The sequence below is a fragment of the Uloborus diversus genome, chromosome 8 (assembly GCF_026930045.1).
Source record: "Uloborus diversus isolate 005 chromosome 8, Udiv.v.3.1, whole genome shotgun sequence".
NCBI lineage: Eukaryota > Metazoa > Arthropoda > Arachnida > Araneae > Uloboridae > Uloborus > Uloborus diversus.
The window spans coordinates 53,844,638-53,863,965 of record NC_072738.1 but is presented as its reverse complement, the minus strand read 5'-3'; the positions used below and the strand labels follow the sequence as shown (position 1 = coordinate 53,863,965).

At 34.0% G+C, this 19,328-nt stretch overlaps 1 protein-coding gene across 1 annotated transcript in view; it reads left to right on the top strand.

Moving 5' to 3' along the window:
• Positions 1–422: 422 nt before the first annotated feature.
• LOC129227261 (solute carrier organic anion transporter family member 4A1-like) overlaps positions 423–19,328 on the top strand; it is a 78,781-nt gene continuing 59,875 nt past the window's right edge. Inside the window, exon 1 of the mRNA XM_054861778.1 lies at positions 423–474. The gene's annotated coding sequence lies outside the window, so the exon portion shown is untranslated. The remainder of the gene's footprint in view (positions 475–19,328) is intronic.

The following is a 19,328-nucleotide window of genomic DNA, read 5'->3' as shown; positions in this document are numbered from 1 at the left end:
CCCCTGCCTCTGCTTTTAAGCCCTCGATATGCTTCATATTACAATATTCCGTTAGCGAGATTTTAACCCATCAAGAACTTATTACGCGACGGACGTGAAGAATAAAACCCCCTCGTCTGACTCTTCATTCATAACTTTTCTTGGCGAGATGATCTTGTTCCAGAGCAAACTTCTTTATGGTAACCCCACGCCACTGCGCCCTCTAGTGATAACAAGATCTTTCACCCACAATGTGCTGTTCTAAACTGTTGCTCTCGTGATTGGCGGGATGTTATGAACGTGGAACGGTGGCATGGAAGAGTAAAGAAAAAAATCATCTGTAAATCAATCACAGTTTATTTTTTCTTCTGCTACAAAAATGTTCTGCGGTTTCAGTTCCATGCTTACTTAGAAGATTGCAATTCGAACACATGCTCGAAGGGGTTAATTGCCGGCAGAACATGAAAGTGAATTAAAGTGGATTTCCAAATGGAGGTAAATTTCAGTTTTCTTTATTAGCAAATGATTTTTCACAAAAAAAATTTATTTGGTAAACTTTTTGCATTTTTACTCTGGAAAAAACACAGCCATGCTTGATTTAACCATGTATAGAAAATGATCACACAATTTGTTTGCTTTGATCAATTATTTTATTTATTTATTTATTTTCCCATTACCCTGGAAATAAATCTAGTTTAAAATACATCTGTTTCATTTATTAGTCAGAGCAGTTAATTTAAAAGTTTTGTTGCTAATGGTACAATTTTATACATAAAGAGTCGATTTGCCTCAAATATTCTGTGTGGTAAAACCCGAGAGACATCTTTGATCCTTTGGCCAATACCGTTCTAAATTTGATGTTCACCAATACAAATCTGATGCACTGATTTTGAAGAATTAAATTGTGTATAATTTTCAACTTAATGAGCAATTTCATTATATGAAGTACATAATTTATGTTCACAACGTTTGAGCTTTAAAACTGTGTTCTCGAATGTAAACATAAACCACAAGTCAAACATTTTATTTGGCCCGTACCGAATTTCAAGCTTTAAAAGACGTTTTTACAAGGTGTTTTATAGTAAAATCGATTACCTAGCTCTGACAGCACAATTAAAGCCACTGAAAAAGTTTTTTACTTTATTCAAATCAAATATGCTGCATAAGAAATAATCTATAGTAATCAAGCCGGTCATTTCAAAGTTCTCTAGGGGAGAGAACTTGTATGTTTTTTACATGTTTATTGGTACAAACACCATGCCCATATATTCGCTATGTTTGGAGGGTCTCCCTCTTGAATTTCCTAAATGACAGCCTGATACAAATTTTTTAATTGTTCTTTAATATTATTAAATGATATAACACAATTCAGGATTTCTTTTATTTTCAGTTTTGTACGCATTTTTTCTTTAATACATTTTGAGCGAAACGGATTCAATTAAAACTGAAGTATACCCTTTTTATTTATTTATTTTCTCTTTCTCTTTTTATTCCATTATTCTTTTGAAGTATTTAGCGAAACTGATACAAACTCTTTCGAAGAGTAAGTTAGAAGTCAAGGGTCAAAAAAACTGTCAAGTTTTACCTACAAGTCGCTCCGTAGTCTAACATAATGCTTCTTTTATTGAACAGATTTCATTTTGAACTTCCCCCAATGCAGGCAAGCTTAAGTTTTCATTAAAAGAAATAAACATCTAAAAACTGGTAACTTTAAATTCCTTTGACAGTTCCGAAAAATAAAGATAATTTTTAAACATATTTGTATTTATTATGCATTTTTTAAACATATTTGTATTTATTATTAACCCCGAAACCTGAGTAATATACAGGGTGTTTATAAGGGTTTGCATTACTAAAGAAAATTCATTAAAAAAAACAGCTTCAGATTCAAACATATTTTTTAATTTTGACCATTATTTCAAAAACTGCTATTTACGACGGTAATACATGCATGCTACTCGCTACGCGAGCGCCTTTCGCAGTTCTGAGAAGATTTAGACTACAGTGAAGCACCGTTTATACGTTTCTGTTTTATACGTTTTTATCAATCATACGTTTTTAAAATTGGTCCCTGCAAAGTCTAATACACATTCGACTTTGCAAAGTCTAATACACATTCGACTTTGCAGGGTACACCCTATACCTATTATACGTTTTTTCGTTTGTACGCCTTTTTCATACAGTCCCTTCAAAAACGTCTAAACGGTGCTTCACTGTATTTTCAACATTGCGGCAGACATTAGCGCAGCTAGAGATAACCTTCTGGGGGAATGAGACAGGGGTACACACTGGGGGGGAATTTATGGCGCAAGTTGCGCCATTCAAATTTACAAAATGCTTCAATAAGTGGGGGGGGGGATTTTAAAATGTTTTTTTTTTAAATTTATTTGTATTTAGTTTGTGTGTATGTCATCGGCGTAGCACAGAACTTTTCTCATAAAATACCATTAATAATAATTAAAACTGAATAAATAAATAAGAAAATAAAAAAGATTTTTAAAAAATGAATAAAAAAAAAAGATAGTTTAAAATATTTTTAAAAAATAAGTAAAATAAAAAAGGATAGCTAAAATAAAAAAGGGAAATAGAGTGGAGAAAAATGGGCGGGGGGATTTGCGTCATTAAAATTGGAGGGGGGGGCACCCCTGGAATGAGGGTTCGGTCATAAAAACCCTTGTAAGGATATAAACTGTCATATTAGAATTGGAAATATATGTTACAACCAAAGCTTCAGGGGAATTGACCATTAAGATCCCGTCGTGGCGCCCCTTAGAGTATTTTCTTTCACTGACGTCTTTTTCAGTTTTCGATGTTTGCGCTATCTCTATGCCATTAGCTAATACAATATTGTAATATTGATGAGATGAGGTTCATAATTTACAAAAATATTTTTATTTGTAATCTTTTAAAAAGTTTTTAAATAAATTTTCTTTGTCTGTGCAACACTCAGAGGCACTCCGATGAGAGGTTACGGGAGGTCACTGTGGCCTCCTAAAAATTTAATTATTCGGCAAATTTTGTCTGACGATTCGTCAAAATTATCATCATTCGGAAAAATTTGGCGCTCTAGTCGGCGAAATTTGGTGTTATGTTCGTCAAAATGATCATCATTCGACAAAATTTGGAGCTCGATTCGGCAAATTGAGAATTTCTGCTCTCCAAAAAATTCAAGTAGGGAGCGTCTCTGGCAAAACTAAAAACACCTTATATTTTTCAATTTGTGCTGTACAAGCCTGGTTTTCTCACAAATTGTTTCTGCAGAAAGTAAACGTTCTCTTCCCTACTGTATTTAAAAATTGAAAAGAAAACGTCTCCTCATATAAGTGACGAAGTTGAGGCATCCCCCCCCCCCCCACCTCGATCCTCCCTCACTCAGTTTTGCATTCTACAGCAACCACAATTACACATTACCACAGAAAAATACGCAAACCAACTTCCGCTGTACCTAAGAAAAAAAGATTTTATCACTTTACTAAGAGAAGTGAATGAATTCGTTAGGATAAAATAACTCTTTCTTATCGTTTACAGCAAGATCCATTCACGATATTTTCTTGAACTTAATCGGAAATCCGGAACATAGTAGATGCATATAAGAAAGCGTTGACATTTACAACATCGTTACTATTTGCTCTTAATATAGTATCACTATTATATAATCTTAAGAGAGGAAGTATGGTGCGCCGTACCGGCCGGGTACGAAGTATCAGTCACAGGGGCGGATTCAGGGGAGGGTCAAAGGGTCATCTGACCCCCCTGTGACAAGAATTTTATTATGATTATCACCAATCTTCAAATTTTTAGATTCGAAAAAATATTACATGGAATCAATGTTAACTTGTTTTTTTTTGCCTCGTTCTGTAAGGTATTTCTTCTCAGCGCGTCACAGTTCAAAGGATTGACTGGGTTCGTTTGAATGGGCTATTGCTATTTTTTTTATTTTTTTTTTCATTTTCAGCAGCACAATAATCTGTAATGAGCTTAACCATTGAAAAAATGTAGGAATGGAGTATTTGAATGGGTTTTCATCTCATGGGGGGAGGGGAGAGGAGTATGGGTGCTTAAGATAAATAAGCTTTTTTACGTAGGAGATATAACGCCGGCCATTGAAACTTGACCCGCCTTACAAATATTTCTGGATCCGCTTTGGTCGTGATTAAAAAAGAACTGTTGAAACTTACATTTGTAGAATTTCCCACTTCTCTGAATCAAAAAAGCAGCTTTATTGTACTGTACAGCTAGTGATAGCAGTATCAGAACCAAAATGTAATGTCCGTATTCGGTATTTTTTGAAACACGATACATGAATATACCGGTAGGGTAGAATAACGGTATTAGAAATTTATCAAGAAATGATATAAAACATACTTGTTTCGTTGCCATGTTTCATAATGAAATACAAAAAGGGCTTTAAGTATGAAAAATTACTGTGAACCAGTATAAAATGAAGAATTTATAATAAAAAATAATAAGAAGCATAATGCATCGATCAAATTTCGCAATGCCTGGGACTCAATATTGAGCACAAACTTCCTTCAGTTGCAAACACTCAATCTGAATTCACGCTGGTAGGTGGTATTGTTTCGAATACTCAGTACATCTCTTCTAATTGTTTCAGAGTCCTTCATCTTCAAATAGTTCGGTGACTTGCGTTCTAATTTTTGATACATCATTTGTGTGTGTGTGGGTATGTTTCATTTTTATTTAGTGCAGCCTTTTTTTTTTTACAACTAGTTGTAGTTTCTTTTCGAGAGACGACTCTTTTTACAATATTAACATAACCTTTCATCAATTTCCTCTTGTTTAGGATGTGTTTGTGTTTGCTTTTCTTTAAACTTTTGGTTTGAAATGTATAATAAATCGAATCTGATTTTGTTAGTTTCTTCTGCTACTTTCCGTTTTCTTTTCAAAATTCTTTCTAATAATTCAAGTATCTAACAATATTTTCCAGCTCATTACCTCCCATCAGGGAGCCCCTGTTTTGCAATAGAGATATTCGTTACAAATATTCTTCAAATTTCTAACAAGCCTCTAAATGACGGTGTAGAAAAAGGCCATATGTCTTGATAAATCTGTCACAGAAAAACACTTGACAAATCGCAGTATCCTCTTCATAAGCTAAAGGACTGTGACGTCACTTTCACGCTATTCCCTTACCCCCACTGGTGACTTTCAGAACCGTCACCTCCCCTTCCAGAAATGATGTATGACTCTCCGCTTGACAGTCATAAGAGATGAAGAGGATGCTCAGAACCGTGCTCAATTAACCTGAGTGACCATTTTGTTTAGAGTTCGGGAGGTCGTTATGTTTCTGTGCATTGGAGACAAGAATGAATTTAACTGATTATGAAGATAGTTGAATCTAACTGTAAATCTCCAGGATTCATGCTGCTCTTAAAAGTTTTTTTGTAACAAGTAGTTGTACCCGCACGGCTTTGCCCGTAGTAGAAAATTAAAAGGTCATTTGGTTCGCCTACTGGAGTGTTATGTATATTTACAAATAATGGATGATGAATTTCTCGCCATTTTGCTATGTTAACTTGCTCACCCATGAACGCATATGGTAATTTTCTTGTCCACGTTATGGTAATTTGTTCGTCCACGTTACGATAATTTGCTCGGTAAAATGTTCTTAAAATTTGAATAGAAGAAGAACAGTAACAGACAGAGATCCAGAGTTTAGACTTTCAGTTTTATTATTAGTTAAGATTATTAAAAGTATAGATATTCGAGTCCTCAAGCTCGTAGGGCCACATATACTCAATTTATTAGTTGAAAGTCAAACACAAAATGGCGCAGTACAGCCATATTAGGCTCTTGTTCATTAAACCAGTGGTGTATAAAATGGTGGGGCAGCGCTTCGGAGCAGAATTTAATGAATTCAGAAATTGGGGACACCCCTCTACTACACCACTGCAATTTACCCAAGCAATCAGCTAACCAAATACACAACTAAAGGATGTAATGGTTGGATAAACGGTGACATTGTTTGAAAAGAATAATAAATGTCACCTGATATTCTCTATGTACAGTCTGAGACATTTTTAATGTCTCTATCAAGCGTATTTCACGCATTGAAAATTGGAAATTTGCCTCTAAAACTTAATTCAGCACACTTTCACTCTTTGTATACTTAAAATTTTATACTTTGTATACTTGTCCTTTAAAATAAAAAATTATAATCGTGGAAGTTGGAAAAAAATTGAAATTTTTAAAACAATACATTTGATTGTTTTGTTACTGTTACGTGAAATATCTAACGAATTAAAATACTGCAGTAAGCAGTAATTTCATTTAAGTATTTTTTTTCATCTCTTGTACGTTAGCTTTATTGTGCAAGCATGGTTATTTAGTTTTCGCTGATAAAAAGTCTAATTCCAACACTTTCCTACTGTTAATACTGAATCCAAAACGCGTTTCTTCAAAAATCTCGAAAACTCATTTCTGCAAATACTGCAATTTACCTACTCACGGTAGAATACACATCTTATCTTTCCTTGATATTTTCCATTTCCTCTGTAGAATGTTTGCTAGTTCTTCTCTTTTTTTTTTCTAAAAAATAATTAATCACTTTTATGGTTTCGTTTATTTCGCTCTCCCAAAATGAATTTCAATCGGCTAAAAACTGTCAAGGAGCGTTTTTAAGCTTTGAAATAAACCTAGCTATATCTCTGCAATGCAGTCCAGTGTCCTTTTTTTTTTCATCCACAAAAAGCTTGTTAATGGCGATACAAGATCCACTTAAATTGAAGAAGTTGAATTGGAACGGACCACACTGACGACGAAACGGAAAATAGCAGCAGAAAAAAAAAGAAAGAAATAAAAGAAAAAATGGCAAATTTAACAATCACAACTTCCTTACATCTTCACTGCTATCACTTCCACATTGCACTGAAAGAAAACTACATGTGAATCAAAGAAGAAGAAAAAAAAACGAACCAAAAACTCAACAACCGATTTTCTCTTATTCACTCCATACTCTTCCACTTGTTCTTCCCCTTCAATCCTGGTATGGGTAATTGCATCTACTTCCATTTCTGACAAATGGATCGCTTTGTTTTAAACTTCTTTTTCACGACTTTATCGTCTGCTAAGTTTATGGTTAACTTTTAACCTCACCTGACTTGGATCAAACCAACTGTTGCGGGATCGTTTGCATTGCATGCCAGCACATAATACGAGTGGGGTCAGTCTGCGTGACGGATTGGATTAAGGGAGGAACAGGATTCTCTTTTCACCTTGCTGTTCACCTCTTGCTTTCCAGGTGTTGGCTGTAGCCTTGAACCCCACATTGCGCACTTTTTGCTAAGATTTTGCGTTAAATAATTTTGCATCACAAGAATTTCTTATGATCTTGCTTCAGCCAGGGGTTATTTTATGAGAGAGAATCGGGACAAGTGGCCTGCAGGCCCGACGAGAGGCCATGTCAACCTAGTCGCAAACTAGAGGTCCGGCGAAACTGACACAAGAAAAGAAAGAAAGAAAAGAAGAAATGAAAAAAGAAAGAAAGAAAAAGAAAGGTAGAAAGAAAATGGGGGAGGGAGGGGCTCCGAATTAGAGAAAACGTAAAGATTAAGTAAAATTTACTCTTTTGGCATTTACAGTTGTGGCACTTAAAATAGAGTTGATTGTTTTTCTTTTCCCGCCCCTTTTCTTTTTATTCTTCTCTCCCCCTTTTTCTCCTTTTCCCCTTTTTCTTTTCTTTTTCCTTCTTTTCCCACCCCTTTTCTTTTTCTTCTTTTCCCCTATTTTCTTTTCTTTTTCCCCCTTTTTTCTCCTTTCCCACTTTTTTCTTTTTTTCTTCTTCTTTTTTTCTTTTTTTTTTGGTGGGCGGGAGGAGCCGGCGACATTACTGACAAGAAACCCGTCTTGGCTCTGTGCGGCCCTGATAGCCTGGAGCTGGATCCTTCCCATATGAGGGAGCAGCAAAATTTTAATTAACATATATTTTCATATCTAGAAGATTATAAGGGGTTTTTTGGAGGGGGGGGGGGGTAGTTCTAATTTTGCAGATCAATAAGTAGAGTATTTTTTTCATTGTGAAAACAAAATGTGTAACAGCTATAAATACTGTGAGGACCGAAAAAAAAAAAATTAAGTCAACTTTGGGACTAAAGATGTGACACGTTTACTTCAAGATCAAAGCGTTCTTTGGCGTCCAGTGATTGCAGCTACGGAGTTGTACATCAAGTTGTACTACATTATGTTTCGAACTCTTGCTAAGTGCCCTCTATTGGCTCATCATTTCGTCCTTTGAAGGAGCTGTTTCCAAAACAAGTTGCTACTATTCCTGATCGTGAATTTTACGCTATTTTACATTATTTCATACTACGTCTATTCTACGCAAATTGTACCCTACTTCTTTTTTAAGTTTGTACAAATAATTCTGATGCACCCCGTATATTGTGAAATAATGTACTTTTTTTTCCCCTTTTTAATGTGAATAACTATTTGTTCAATTTGGCGATCAAGGACAAGATAAATTGATTAAATTTGTTATTTCATATTGTGTGGCACGTACTAACGCCGATTTTCAATTTAATTGCAATTATTGCAAACAGGCTATATTTGTTTTGATTTCGTTTCTTTATAATTCCAAAAACTTCTGCATTTTTTAAAACGTTTCAAATGCATTCAGTTCTTTTTTTTTTTTTTTTTTTTTTTTTTTTAAGCTTGCGAAGGGGAAGGAAAAAAAATCAAGTGCCAATTTTTAAAACCAGAAAACAGAAATACAGTTCTCTCTCTCTCTTTTTCTTCCTCTCCTTTCTACTTTTAAGATCTAGATTTTACGAGTTGTTTCAAAACATGCTGACATCAAAAAAAAAAAAGCATTTCATAAACAAGATTATCATTCTATGCAATTACGGAAAGTTTTTAAACGTATAAGCATTTTTGTACATCAAAACATATTTCAGGAAAATATTGATTTTCGGATTATCCAAAAAGACATTTTTTCCCCCCTAAAACTGTTTTTCTCAATTTCAGCGATAGAGGTATAATGTCTTAAATCTAATTCAAAAAATCTAATCTCACTAACATAAACATGTTCACGTAAGTTGACGATGTATTTAAAACATAATTTATCTGCTTGGTTGCTTCAATTAACGAAGTTTTCTTAATTAAAATCAGACGAAAGTGCGATTTTTTTAAATTGTTTCGTTCTATGTTTAAGTCTAGATTAATGAGAATTCTCCATATAATTAAGCGGATTTCAGGTAATTATGTTGGATTTAAAAACGGTCCATGCACCAGAACCTGTCTTCTAAATAAAGATATTTTTTAAAGTAATTTTTTTTTAAAAAATGCTTACTGTATTTTCTCCTCTATGACGAAAAAGAGAGTTTAAATTTTGTATAAAAAGGAAAGAGCATAGTAATAACAATAATTCAGTAATATTTATTAATGATTTTTGGAAATTTGAACTTTATTTTTGAAAATAACAAACTTTAATCCTTAAAACTGAATCATAGTTTTTTTTCCACAGACCCTTTTTGTTATTATTTTTTAAAATCATTTTGCTTATAACCAAATAAATATGTCTAGGGAAGCCTTTTCCCCCCCTAACAGCAATGAAATATGTAAAAGAGAAAAAAAACTAATGTATTTTTTAAATAATTTTTAAATTAGGAAAAGTCTGCCCAACACCCGCCCCCCCCCCCTTTTTTTTATCAAAAATAATAATAATAATACAAATAAATAAATAAATAAAATAAGCATAATCAGATACGCAGAAACAAATTTCATTTCAGACAAAAAAAAAAAAAACAGTTAAATCGAAAATGATCATGCATGTCAATTTATTCTAGTATATACTGTCTTGTTTCGGTTGAATTTTTCAAATGTAAAATAATACTACAAAAGCTTGACCCAAACTGGATGAAATTTAAAATAAATTAGCGGGTGTGATCATTTTAGATTTACTTAATATTTTAATGAATATTTTCTTTCTTTCTTTGTTTTAAAATAAAAAACGTCTTTCAAATGTTTTGTTATAACATTTTTTAAAATTATTATTTTGACGTTTCATCGCAACACATATAAAACTTCTCACAGCTTAAATGCTTGTACCGTTCCGAGCATAACTGTGAAGCTGAATGGAATTTTTTTTATGTTTGATTTGTATGTATGTAAAGATGGCGTCCTAAACGAGGAAAAAAAAAAGAAAAGAAAAAACATCGGCCAAATCCGTGTTTTCTCTTTGTTCAGTTTCGTTATTCTGAAACATGACTCGTACGTTGTAGGATTGTTTTTTATCTAGTTTTACAAGGTGTATATTTGTTTAATTTTTGTTTAGGTGATTTTACCGACTAGACTTGTAGAAGAGAAAAATTACAGGGAAAAAATCATTTTTTCATCAAAAAATGAAATACTTTAACATTTTTCTTCTCAGGAAACAGATTATTAATGGTTACTCTTCCAAAAAATTGTCAAATAAAAAGTTTAGCATTTGGAGAAAATGTTACTAATCTTATGTGTGTACTGTGTAATCATATTTTTCATTTTGTTTTTGGTAAGAAAAGGGGAGAGGGATTCATTAAATGACATTTTTCGTTGAAGAACTTTCGAAATTACTGTGGTTTTCTTTTCATGAGTTCTGTAGGAGTTTATAACTTCCAGTGCGAAAAAGTGACCTAGGATGGAGGGTGTAACGATATTTTCTATTTTATACATTCTTGAAATAGGTTTTATCTACTTACCAGGCAAATTTTTATAGGTAGATTGGTCCAAGCTGTTCAACCTTGCATACTTTGTGGAATCTTTTGAGCTTACCGTTTTCTTAAAAGAACCTCTTTATGAAAAAAGAAAGGATATCAGAGTTTTATTCTACTCAGATTTAGAGTTATTTTTACATCTGTATTGCAATACAAACATCGTCATAAGATAACTAATGGTAAGATGTGGGGGATGATGTTTTTATTGGTTTAATAAAACATGCTTTCTGGATAATAACAAAATATTTATATTTAATTTTTCATACAATCCGCCTTTTCTATCTTTCATTAAAATTAAAATCATTTTTTCTGAAATTTTGGCACTTTGATTAAGTAAATAGTGATCCCTTGCATTCAAGTTTCCAGGTAACCCCGGAGTTCCACGGAACCCATGTTGATCCCCTCTGTGACAGTCAACTCAATTGAAACAATAAATACTGAAAAACCAAGAATAAGGATTTCGCAAACCGAAATTTCAATTCAATAAAACATATTTTCTAACGCTGATGAGCGGTGGCGTACATAGCACCCCGCAGCCCCCAAGAGGAATGAGGGCGCACGCTCTGTAAAAATAACACTATGTTAAAATAAAAAATAAAAAAAAAATTTATTGGGAAGGGGGCGCAATTACAAATTTACGCACCGAAGTCTATGTACGCGCTTTTTCTGATGAAGTTAGGTTTCTCTGTACCTCAAAGTCAGACTAACACACAGATAAATCACATTATCACTATTTTGCAAGAGAGCGTAAAAACGTTTGCGTGGTGCGCACAAAGGCGTTATCATAATACTGGTAAATAATCATAAAGGATTTTTTTTTAGTTATAGAATTACGTTGTTACTAGTCGACCCGTGCGGAACTCCGCACTATGCTTCGAATCGTTTCATAAGGCATTTCGCTTTTTAAAAATTTCAAAGGAAGAACATTATGAAGAAGAACTGAAAAAAAGTAAGCGCAGAAGAGAAGGCATGTAATTGAAAGACATCAGTAACAAAACCTCGTTAAATACAACGCTGTGATAATTTGATCATCGCTCACGTTTGGTTGTACGTATTTTCAATGCAAACATAAATATCATTAAAAGTGGCTGAGTAGTGACTCGTGAAAAAGCAATATTTGTGCATGTGAAAAAAAAAGGTTGTGGCAAATACAGTCCTGCTCATGTGAGCATCTGACAGGAAAAAAAAGAAACGTTAAAGAGATATTTATTGGCACGGATTCGAATTGGCGCCATTCTAATTAACAGCCCGACACCCCAACAAACCTAGCAATTGCGCCTTCCTTTTCGAAAACTATTCATTGAAGGAATGCGTGGTAAAAAATGGCAAAAAAGCTTTTTGCCAAAAAAAAATAATAATAATAAGATCATGCTTCTATATTTTGTCATTAACCAGCATGATACGATTTAAAATTATTCGTAAAGCATGGAATTTGATTAAAGAATGACGAAGATCTTACGTAGCGGTTGAAATAAGCATACTAGAGAAGTAATAATTTAGATTGAAAATAAGTGTTTTTATCTTTGAATATTGAACTATTTCACATAGAAGATTGCTTTAACCGTTACGGCTTAAATGCCCGCACATGTTTCTCTTTTAATCGAACACTTAAAATTCAAAACCAAAACCAGTTGAACTGAGTCCGTTTTTTAAGTGTAATTTTTCGAACTTAGACAAAATGTTTTTTTTTTTTTTTTCAGCAGAAAGCAGAGGAGTAGAAAATGATTTCTTGCTAATGAAGTTGATAATAATTTAAATGCTTTATATCGTATTTGCGCGAATAAAAAATTAAATGTTTACTGGGTGAAACTCGTAGTTTTAATTTGGCGTAGTATTTTCTCATTTGTACAAAAGGTTGAACACTGCTATTAGAAACATCTACATTTCAGCATACAATGAAAATGTTTTTCTGCACAAAAAGGATTTCCTATAGGTAAATCTAATACTTTTTTATGAGTATATTATGCTGAGTGATCTGGATGTAGTCAGAGCTTAAAAAAAAGGAAGAACACCCTTCGATTAACAGTCAACTTATCTGAATGATAACTGTAGCTTGCATAAAGGAGTAGAAACACCAAGTAGCATTCCCACTGCATTTATTTTATTACGTGTGTATGTTATAAGTATATGTAATGCGTGATACTAATATACATTTGATATTATGTCGGACAGCCCAAGAATGCCCAAAGTTCAGATAGTTTATAGCCGAACGCTCTACCGAAAAAAACTTATCAATTTAACCAAACAACTAATTCCAGTGCTTTTAAGCTTTATTAAAATATGAATACACACACACATACAACACACACAAGCTTTTTTTTTTTTTTTTTTTTTTGCCGAAAGCGACGTAAAAAATTGGAAAACTGCATTAGAGCTTTGCAAAAAAAAAAAAAAAAAATGCATAAGAACTACATGCTGCATCAAGGTTTTCAAACAGCAAGGTGCGTTTTCGAAAACTTGATTTTTCGACCGTAAGTCTATTTTTCGTCATTTGCCAGCGTGATAAGTTTTAAAATGAGAAGGGAATAATATATAAGATAAGATATTGAAGAGAAATGTTTTTATTTTTGAAAATTTTTACAATTCGTTACCGCAGGCTGCTTGAACCGTTATAACTTAGATGGCAGCACGTGTTCATCATTTAACAGCACGGTTAAAATACAAAATAAATTGAACTATGCTCTATTTTAAGCGTAGCTTTTCGAATGTAGTAAAAATGTGATAAGCAATTTGTTTTTTTGAAAAAAGAAGAAAAAAAATATATTTTACCCTTCAAATTGAGGTAGTAATTTTTTTATTTGTACAAAGAGTCAAAAACTCATTAGAGGAATATATATTTCAATATACGATTTATTATTTTTTTCTGAACAAAAAATAATTCTATATTGTAGTCTGAAATCTTAAACCTGTTACTTATATTTTCGCTTACATTATGCTTTAATTTTCTTACCAGAGCCAAAGCTTTAAAAAAGAAAAAAAAAACGTACAATTCCGAAGTAATTTAGCACAAAATCACTGAATGTTTTCATATCAGCAAGGAGCATTTCCTTCTCATTTATTCCATTCCCTCATAGATGTTATTCATTTAATTCAGTGTTCATGTAATGCGCGATATTTCTCTAATTTTTTTGTTGCAGATTGTCCGGACGTGGGCCCGAACACGTAATCTCCTGGTACCAAGAGAACGCTCTGCCGATCAAGCTACTCAGCTCTGTCGGTCCTAGCGCAAATTAAAGTTAAGAGTTTAACGAAAACCTTATTCTGGTTCTTTAAAACAGGTTTTTCGGCTAAAAGAAACAATTTTTAGACCTTGGGTCTATTTTTCGTCAGTAGCCAGCACCATAAGCTATAAAATTAGCCGTAAATCAAAGAAATCGATCAAGAATTGAGGGAAATTTGGCGTAGAAACCAAAAACAGGCTACAGAAATAATACATAAGGATGATTCAATGCAGAATAAGAGTCTACATACAATGTTGCAATAACCTGAAAATCGCCATTTTTGGACTTATGTTAGTCTGACATAAAGTGCAGAAATGTCGGTAACATTGTTGCAATAAAGCAAACGGAATTAACGTCATCTATAATTCGAATTCGCTCGTAAAGCTTTCATCTCATTTGAAGCTTCGTCACGTTTCGGATGGATTCCGACGGCTTCCGAACCGTTTGACAGTTTGAAGCCCACTTCGGCACCAGTTTCCATAAATAATGTATCGGCTGCAATCGTGAGGTTGCTGACCCCAGAGGATATTGACACTAGCCCCCGTTGCTGAGATACGAAAATCAGCGGTTCGCGTGTTTAGAATTGCACTGGCCACCCCAAAAGGCGGGCGATTATTAGGGTCGGTAAATATCCCAGGAGTGGAAAATCGGATTTGTGTGGTACGTGATGCCTCGGAATTGACCCCACAAAGGCTCATTTTGGAATTTCTACCCGTTGTTCGAATGGTTGTGTTATTGTGGTAGCAGGTATTTTTATTATGAGAGGCTAAAGTTAGAATGTGGTCAATATTCCGCTCCTTCTGCCTCAACTAGGGCTTCGGAGTAGGAGTCGGGATTCGAAGGTTTAAAATTCTAAGAATCGAAATCGGTCATTTTCCCTTAAAGTCCGCAATTCTGCCAGTGCTGTCGGAATTGGACTGGTTTTGAAGTAAAAGTGTCAGAGTCGAAGGCTCTAAAATTGTCGGAATCGGTCATTATCCCTCCGACTCCGTAGCCCTATCCTCAACAGGACGGAATGAAACCGGATTCGAATTCTGAAAAACATGTATAATAGCGGGATGTATGATTTTTCTTCTGTAGGGGACCAAAATTTACAATACCGAAAGGTATTGTTCATATTTTGTCCATATATATACATATATATATATATATATATATATATACAATACCTTCCGGCATATATTATTCGGTATTCATATTCGACAGCATATATTGTCCATATTTTTCTAATGGTTATAATCGTTCAGGGCAACTTTGAGCAATTCCAGTTAACATTCCGCCGCTTATTTATTTATTTATTTATTGTATGTTTGATTTAGAGGGGGGGGGAGAAGCTAAAATCCCTAGTTCTGCACTTACCTGATAAGGTGATGAAATAAATATTTTACTCTTTATTAATGCAAAAAAAAAAAAAAAGAAAGAAAGAAAGAAAGAAAGTTAGAAATATTGTATACATCTAATTGCATCATTCAACGATTCTGAAGTTAATTGTTTGGAAGCTATTTTCCAAGTTGTTGAAAGTGCTCAAGCTATCGAAAGTGCTCATCTTGCATTGAAATATTCCATGCAATGTTATAAGTCACAAAAATCTTGTGAGGTTGTAAAGTACGAAAGGGGAGTTTTTCCAGCCTTTAGAAATTTTATTTTTCAGCATTAAAGTTGCTAATTCTATTCTGCAAAACTTTATTTTGCATTTGCATAATATTTTGATTTATTCTGCATCCTATTTTTGACATGGCTCAAAGGGACCCTAAATGGCAGGACAGCAGAAAACCAGGTTGATAGTACATTATAGATGGATCTAAAAATTGTTATTTCTTAATTTTGGATATGTTGTTTAGGAGCGCTTCCTTCGTCTCATGCAAAAAAAAAAATTAATTTGAATTTTGTCATCTTGAATTCAAATTATGTTTTTCGCAATCACGAGTGTGTGTTTGTATGTGTGTGTGGGGGGGGGTATGTGTATGTGTGTGTGTGTAAACATATGTGTTTGTGTCTGTGTGCAGGCATGAATGTGTCTGCAGTTGTGTGTATTTGTTGTATGTGTAGGTGTCTGTATGCATGCGTGTGAGTATGTGTTTGTGTATGTGTGTAGGGGTATGTGTGTGTATGGTGGTGTTTGTGTATGTGTGTGTGTGTGTGTTTGTGCGTGTGTGTTGGTGCAGGTATGTATGCGTGTGTGTGTAGGATATGGACGCAACCTGGAGACGGTTTTCGCTAGAGGAGCAGCATCGTGAGGCCGGCCGCCGCGACGGGTGGTGCTGGCAGAGGGTGACGCCGCGCCGGTGGGAAAAATGATAGCACGCCAAAAACAGTCAAATGAAAGCAATAAGCAATCGTGATTGCTCAAAAAAAAAAACACTACAGTAGAATATCGTTTATCCGGCTCCCGTTTATCCGAATCAATGTTGTAGGGTTAAGAAAAATTATATTTGCTTAAATAATTATTTTAAATTATAGATTTGTAAGAACAGAGTTAGAAATACCACAAATTTTCGATTTTTGTTTTGATTAAAAGTGCAACTTCTGCATAGAACTTTCAATTAGTACTAATTTAGTAAGCAATATTGCGTACTTTTGGAACGTCAATCTGACACCCCTGCAGGTGAACTATTGTGATAAAGGTGATAAAGTATTTTCAAAAGAAACTGTTCTAGGTAGTTTTGCTACAAATCATTGTTTTTTGCTGTAATAAAAGATAAGTCTGCTTATTTAAGAATGTGTTTAGCTCATTACTCGGATTTTCGTGTATCCGGATTGTCTTTGGTCCCTGTTAGTCCAGATAAATGATGTTGTACTGTATTAAAATATGAGTAGGCAGTTCGAAAAACAGAAATTGTGACTCTTAGGGACACTGTACTGTACGAACATCAAAAATTACGGTCACTTACTGCTGAAAAAATACTTAGATGCTGAATGGCTATCAGGTACAGAAATCAAACGAATCCTTAAGCTTAATTGATGAGTGAAATTTAAAAACGCATTAAGTACCAAAATAATAATAATAATAATATTTTTTCGTCAAAATGAAGTAAATGCAAAGCATTTCACTGTGGTAAACGATTTATGTGCCTATCCACCCTAAAAGTACTAGTTACAATAACGTTGTTAGAGTCCGCCATTGGAGCAAGAGTTAGAGCCCGTGAGTCGGAGAGCGCAGTAAGTGCCATTGAAGGTTTTTGAAGGTTACCTATCTTGGTTAATCCAAGTACATAATGCAAAAAAAAATGGAAAACGCATTAAAAAAATGGAAACGCAACTGAAGACTGCGTTTTCCATTTTCAGTCTTCAATTCTTGTGAGAACTTTTTTTTTTCTAAGGCATGTGAACATAGTAACATGAGGTTGAAAAATGGTTAAGTTGGTCGCATAACTTTTACTAGATTTTTATAATCACCCACTTGCTTACCCAACATAATATTAATCTCAAAAAAAAAAAAAATAATAATAATAATAATAATACACACACACACACATTTTTATTGAAGTTTTTTTGAGACTCTCCAGAGGTGGGAGCTGGGTTCAAATTGAACTGTTGCCCCCTTTCTAGTTGCTTTGATAAAACTTGATTCCTTTGACGTTTGACCTAGATCTTCAACCTGTTAGCTGTTTAAAACTTTAGGTACACAACCGGTGGGTAATGTGATGTAATGCAATTTTCTTCTATACATGTCACATGTCGTTAAGAGTGTCTCAAGGACACATTTTAGCCGAATATGGACATAAAAAAGAAGCACTAGTAAGTGTGATATTGCATTTTCCAGCATATTAATTGAGAATATTTTACTGGTTTTTCTTCTTTCCTAACTTATTATTAGCGAGGATAGTAGTGTTTTCCTTTCTTTCTTTCTCATGCTTCAGGTTTGTGTTCTTAAAATTTTAACGGAAAGAAATATCAAACCTGGTTACTTGATTTCCTTTGAGCACAAACTGCGCAGCGGATGAATGATTATTACTTTACACTTGTCAACAAGACAATCCATCATTCTTGTCACATTATTACATTACGAATGCATTCAACACAATCCGATTCAAACACATGTGAAAAAACATTTACTTTTTTCCCTCACATTCGCAAGCTTCAAAACTTGTTTGTGTTGTGATAGTGCGAGTTTATTCGTCAAAAAAAAAAAAAAAACTGGCTTACAAGCAGAAAGTAAATGTTAATTATTTTGACTGATTATAGTTAGGGATGTGATTCTATCACAAAGTAATTACGACTACATTAATATAAATATTGATTCCTCCCCTCCTCCTCCCCCCTCCTCTCATCAAATTATGACATTCTTATTCGGATTTTGATTTCTTTGTAAGAAACGTGTGAATACACAAACTTTGAATATGATTCATTTGAAAAAACGAAAATAGCCAGGTAAAACGAAGACTTGCGAATTTTGCATATTACTACATGAAAATACCGCCACATCTTTCATTAAAAAAAAATAATAGTGTTTGATTTAAATTGTGAACATCATGCTCTTTCTTGAACAATGTGCACATCCTGTTGGAATCCGGTTAGAAGGGGACATAAAGACAGCTCTGCTTTCTTATCCAGAGAAAAAGCCGAGTAGTCCTTGGTCCAGCACTCTCAGAGGTATTGATTCACTCACTTGGAGGACTTTGTGACTACGACATATTTAACGTGTTGTAGTCACCATTAATGAACACGGATGATCTTGAACCGGCTGGCATCGAATCCCGGAGAAAAGTACCCTTCGGTTGCGAGTCCGACGTCTTACTGCGACCTACCAAAAAGTTCTATATTCTACAAATTTTATTTGACAATTCCACAAATTTCGGAACATGATCCCAATTATTGAAATTTTTAAACGCCCAGCCTGAATGTTCCTTTGGGCGATTCTCGAGCAAATGTCCCTTGCGTAACGCTAAGTTTTTTATTTTTTCCAGGTAACCAAAGCCTTCAAAAAGTAATGCTGTTGGGTTAATACATGGTTTAATATACTATCAAAGCATATCAGTTAATTTCACATTTAATTAATAGTTACTTGAATAAAATAAAAAAACTTAGCGTTACGCACGGAATTTTTTCGAGAATCACTCCTTTGCGTTTGATATATCGTCGCCTAAGAGCAACAGTAGAATATCTTAGTCATTCCTGGGATTATATGTCTTACTGTTGCTCTGAGGCGACGATATGAACGTATGTATGCATACACGTATTTTATCATTCGACAAAATTTCTAAGAGTAATAGAAATTAAAATAGACAATGAAATAAATAAATAATTTCTCTGTTGTATGAGGTAGACATATGGAATAGTTTTTGAATGGTCAATCGAAATCTGAAAGGTATAAATTCAACTCTGCCAACGTGTCCACATCATTCAACGCAATGAGAATAAGTTATTCTACATAAAGCCTTGACTGTACTGTTGTTTACAGTACATATCTTTCTATTCT